The 6000-nt window shown below is 39.9% G+C and overlaps 1 pseudogene; it reads left to right on the top strand.

The window, feature by feature from the left end:
- The first annotated feature begins 612 nt into the window (after nt 1-612).
- The window catches only part of LOC120913335, an 83427-nt pseudogene continuing 78039 nt past the window's right edge, over nt 613-6000 (top strand).

Genomic DNA, 6000 nt, shown 5'->3' with positions numbered 1-6000 from the left:
CTTGAATGGAACACAGTGCCGTTGTACGTGCTGAATGTAACCGCGCTTTGCTAGAGCATTTTGCAAAAACGATGGTGTGTATGCTCCATCGTTTTTTAAATGAAGTTTGAAAAACTTCGTTTTTTTTCATCACAAAAAACTTAGTTTTTTTCATCACAAAAAAACGACCGTCTGTACTCGGCATTAGTCACACATTTGTTAAGCATTTTGTACGGTAGCTGGCTGTGAACACACAGAGGAAATATTGGCTGTAGTTTAGCCTGAATTTATAAGGCAACATTTATTTTATTATTTTTTATTCCTATTAAGGGTGGTTGTGCAGATTTGTTACACGACTATATTATTTAACTGTGCTTTCACTCTGAGAACATATAGGTATCCAAATATGCAATGCTTGCATTGCACAATAGATAGTTTACATCAATGCTGGAGTACATAATGTCTATGAATGCTTGTTCATAAATGTTCATATCTGTAAAAAATAATCTGGGCAAGGACATACTCATGAATAATGGTTTGCCTTAAGGGAGTTATCACCTTCATCATAAAAGTTGCAAATTGGCTTCAACTGGATGTTATCCAGAATCACTCCACCCTTTTAAATGAACCAAAAGACATAATTACTTTATCAGATGTTTCAGTCTATGTACCACCATGGAACTGACAGTGCTGTTGGCGTTTGTGCTGATTCTTCTCTCTTGTTTCTACTTCATCTTCTCAACATGGAAGACGATGTACAGGAAACAGGGGCTCCCACCGGGTCCGACCCCCCTGCCCCTGATCGGAAACCTCCTGAACATAAAGATGGGATCAATGGTCAATTCGTTTGTAAAGGTCAGATATCCTTAACTTTCTTTGAAACCATTAAAGGACCAATGTTAGATGTAGGGTTGAATTTATCATTTACTCTTTTTTAATAATGAAAGCAATATTAAACCCCAAAACAAAAATGTATTACATTGCATTAATTCGCTTTTTTCCATTATTTTTACCCGGCTATTCAGCCAGTAAGTCTGATATTGTTCAACTTCCTTCAACAAACCAAGCTGTCCCGACAAAGTAGCAGTTAGAAGGATGATAAAAAACATGTAACACTAACAGGGGTGCTTACAATGGTCAGCTTTTATTTACTTATGTACTGCAAAACCTTTATCCCAAAAGGATTTATTTTTATTTTATCTGTTTATAAAGTGTTGGCTGGACTTCAGCTTTAATTTGTTAGACAAGTTCATCTAAATCTGCTAGTGTAAAGCCCTGTACAGACCGATGGACTGTTTTCATCGGACAAACCGATCGCGTGTGGGCCCCATCGGTTTGTTTTCCATCGGTGAAAAAAAATAGAACATGTTTTCAATTTCGCCTATGGATAAAAAACTGATAGAAAAAAAAATGATCGTCTGTGTGGAAGTCCATCGGTCAAAAATCCACGCATGCTCAGAATCAAGTCCACGCATGCTCGGAAGCATTGAACTTAATTTTTCTCAGCACGTCGTAGTGTTTTACGGTCGGATTTTTGACCGATGGTGTGTAGGCAAGACTGATGAAAGTCAGCTTCATGGGATATCCGACGAAAAAATCCATCAGATATCCGATCGTGTGTACGAGGCTTAACACTACCCTTTGTCGTGGAAGAATTCCCTTGGGCTTTGTACGCAAATCCACACCGCACCAAAATGTGCACTTGCAGCGTCTCAATGCACACAAAGCACCAAACAATTCCTTTGTGCTTAAAAGCACGTTTTGTATCAAGCTCTTTGTACAAGGAATGTGAAGTCACTTCATGGCACCAGGAAGAGTCAGAAAACAATGCTGCTTCTAGCTGGAATCTCAAGCTTCTGCCCTGAGCACAGGAAACTCAAATTATTTTATTCATTGGAAACAAAAGAATAACAAAGCAGGAAGTGATGGCCCCAACAGCCAATCACTTCCCTTAATACAAAATCACATGACAGGAAATGACAAACAGAAAAGGGGAGGGCACTCAAAGAAAGGCAGGGGGAGGAAGTGCACACACCCCATCTTAGCCAGCATGGATCTCATTCAGACATTGTTCAAAGTAAAACAATATCTGAATTAATTGAAAAAAAAGGTATGTGTTGGGACTTTTAATGAGGCAGTGGCTATAGGTAAACCAATGACTCCATCCCTAGTAATTTGATATAGCAAGGAAGGGAGAAGGCACACAAGGAGGGAGAGGGTAAGGACATATGTAAACTTTGAGTAACAAGGTAGCCTTGGGACTGTAAATGAGAATGCAGCTGGTAGGCTAGGCTGCAGCCTCTAGCCCCATTAATAGTAACAAAAGGAGTGTCAATGGGAAAGGGAAAAAAGGGGAGGGAGGGAATACCAGGGGAAGGCAGGAATTGGGGATTGTGGGACTTTAAAGCGGATGTGCCATGTGAAAATAATATTAAAAGCCAGCAGCTACAAATACTGCAGCTGCTGACTTTTAATATTAGGACACTTACCTGTCCTGGAGTCCAGCGCCGATCGCAGCAGAGCACGAGCGATCGCTCGTCTCTCTGCTGCTCCCCCCGCGATCCACGCTCAGGGAACCAGGAAGTGAATCGCTGCGGCTTCACTGCCCGGTTCCCTACGGCGCATGCGCGAGTCGCGCCGCGCCAGCCGATTGGCTCCCGCTGTGTGCTGGGAGCCGAGTGTTCCCAGCACACAACGGGCGACAGACGGGATGTGACGGAATGCCCGTCTTTTGCCCGTAGCGTGTTGCCGGAAGTGGGTGCCAATGCCTGTCTTTAGACAGGTATCTGCACCCCCCTCCCCCCTGAAAGGTGTCAAATGTGACACCGGAGGGGGGGAGGGTTCCGATCAGCGGGACTCCACTTTAGGGTGTAGAACCGCTTTAAGATGAAACACACCACCAGAATCAAATGAATCAATTAATGAATTAAAATAAAAATACATTTATTGGATGCAGCATAGCAGACTGAACAATGCACATATAGCAATAGATACTGTACAAATCGTAGTAGGCATGATTGGTAAATCATATATTAATGTAAAAACATAAATGTACCTATGACATAACATAACATGCAACACTGTGTCCAAATTGTTGTATATAATATACAGTAAAAATACATACAGACATGATTGTCTAAAAACATGGTAGACATGCTATTAGTTGACAACATTTAAAATTCATTGATTCATGATTCTCGAGGGTAAAGGACATATGTTCTAGTATGGTTTATTGTGACAGAACATCCGTATATAGCTCGACGCGTTTCGTGGATAGCTTCCACTCATCAGGAGCAATTAAGGCCTGGGTATATCTGTGGATATAATAAGGTAAATTGTGCTAAATGGTAATTTAGTACATATAAAGATCTAAGAGGGGACGTAAAGTAGAGTCCCAACAGTCTTACCTATGGGTAGATTAATCATTGAATGGCGTAGATTATAGCCACCAATGTTGGTAACTGGGAGCATTGTGGAAAAAACATAATCCCCGGGGGGAGCTGAGGTGGTGGTACTGCGGCAGCAACATGGCAACGGACACTGGTAGTAGGACATAAGATGCAAAGGCGAGATTTCCCCTATCAGCAACCATAGTTGGGGTATATGTTACATAAAAACCATTAAGGTTCCTGTGGATATATTAAATAATAGTGGGGTGTCAATAAAGTGGTTAGCATCAGCTATAAGGTAAAGTGAACAACATTAGAATTGTGTCCATAGAAGAGTGTGCGATAACAAGGTAGGTAACCACAGGGGTGAGTGACTGGGGAAAAACCAAATGTGAAAGTAGTTAGATTGGAATAAGTAAAAACCATAGCCCACAAGAGAACCAAAAGCTGGAACCAAGTGGAGGACCTTTTCTGTCAAGCACTTTTCTTTTGTGGATTGAGTTTATCACCTGGGAGATTGTTGATACGAATTTGCCTTTGTGGCGGGACTGACTACTTATTTGAACTTTTTCACATTTATGTTCACATATCATTTATTAGCGCGATCTCTTCTCCTTTTTGCATTATTGTTTATGTAGTATAACACTTTTTGATCGCTGCTTTTCTTCACTTTAACAAGCGTAATATTTTTTTTATACATTACAGGGAGACAGATGACAATCTATAAAACACACATCCTAGAATAAAATGTCCACATATATAAAATTTTCCACAACACCTTTTCCCCAGACTGATAACCTACTGTCCAAAGGTGTCTGCTTTACTATTTCATCCAGAATTCAGACACCCTAAGACAGGAAGTGCATTACTGACCAGATAACCATGTGAAAAAAAAAAAGAAAACAAATACACCTACCATCTCTAATGACGTCTAGTACATTTTTGTTTAATTAGAAGAGGGAAGGTCTGGACAGCCGCCCTCCAATAAAAACTCCTTTATTGTGCAAAATAACAAAAGTACAAACCACAGCAGGGTACAGAATAAAAAAACTGACGCGTTTCACACCCTCAACAGTGCTTAGTTATAGCTATGACTAAGCACGGTTGAGGGTGTGAAATGCATCAGTATTTTATTCTGTACCCTGCTGTGGTTTGTTCTTTTTTTATTTTGCACAATAAAGACTTTTTTTATTGGAGGGCGGCTGTCCAGACCTTCCCTCTTCTAACTGCTTCCACCTTGAGGAGAGTGCCATTTCCACACATCCACCTGGTGCGGTGATCCCTTTCCCTTCTGTTCCTGGATCTTGCACATTTTTGTTTAATATTGCTTTAACCACTTCCATACCGGCCTATTTTGGCACTTCTCTCCTACATGCATAAATCATATTTTTTTTGTTAGAAAATTACTCAGAACCCCCAAACACTATATATGTTTTTTTAGCAGACACCCTAGGGAATAAAATGCCGGCCATTGCAACTTTTTATCTCGCACAGTATTTGCGCAATAATTTTTCAAACGCCTTTTTTTTGGGAAAAAAACAGTTTTGTGAATTAAAAAATAACAAAACAGTAAAGTTAGCCCAATTTTTTTGTATAATGTGAAAGATGAAGTTACGCCGAGTAAATAGATACCTAACATGTCACGCTTTAAAATTGCGCACACTCATGGAATGGCGCCAAACGTCAGTACTTAAAAATCTCCATAGGCGTCGCTTATTTTTTTTTTACAAGTTACAAATTTAGAGTTACAGAGTAGGTCTAGTACTAGAATTGTTGCTGGCACTCTAACGCACGCGGCGATACCTCACATGTGTGGTTTGAACGGCGTTTACATATGTGAGCGGGACTTACATGTGTGTTCGCTTCTAAACGCGAGCTACCGGGGATAGGGGCGTTTAAATTTTTTTTTTTTATTATTATTATTTTTTTTTTACTCGATTTCTTTTATTTTCACACTTTTTTTTTTTTTTTTAAAGCAAAATAATACAATACATATTACATAATACAAAAGCAATAATATAACCCAACCGTCACAATCCTACTTATTGTTATACATCCCCTATTTCTCTTTCGTTCGTATCTCCCCCCCCCCCCCCCCCCGGAATCCCTGGAAGGGCATCCAAGAAAAACAAGGACAACAACTAAACACAGACGAAAACAAAACAAAACAAAAAAAAAAAAAAAAAAATTAGATAAATAATAATAAGAATCAGGATTTTCCTCTCCCCCAGCCCCTCTCTGCAGTCCTGTATTTTCCCAAATACAAACCCCTTTAACATTCCCGGTCTTCCCGATCTTGTTCGACCCGACCCTCCTTAAACCTCTCCTCTGGCGTCCATATAGGACTTCCAGGGTATCCACGTTCTTAAATATTTTTCCTTTTTCCTTTAATCTTTGGAAGTCATCTAGGAGGACCCTCCTTTTTTCGGGTATATTCAACCCCTTCGCATTTATCGATATTATATTTAATTTCTCCATCCTGTCTTACTATATCCTCGTTCCTGTATTTAATGGAGATGTAGGCATAGAGGATTTAGACAATTATCAGAGGAGGGGGGAAGGGGGGTAGGGAAAAAAAGCAAAAATAAAGATAAATAAAAAGCCCCTTATGGGAAAAAGAAAAAGAAAGAGA

This window comes from Rana temporaria, chromosome 9 (assembly GCF_905171775.1).
Source record: "Rana temporaria chromosome 9, aRanTem1.1, whole genome shotgun sequence".
NCBI classification, from domain to species: domain Eukaryota; kingdom Metazoa; phylum Chordata; class Amphibia; order Anura; family Ranidae; genus Rana; species Rana temporaria.
Note: the sequence above shows the minus strand (reverse complement) of the source record. Positions and strands in the feature narration are given on the sequence as shown.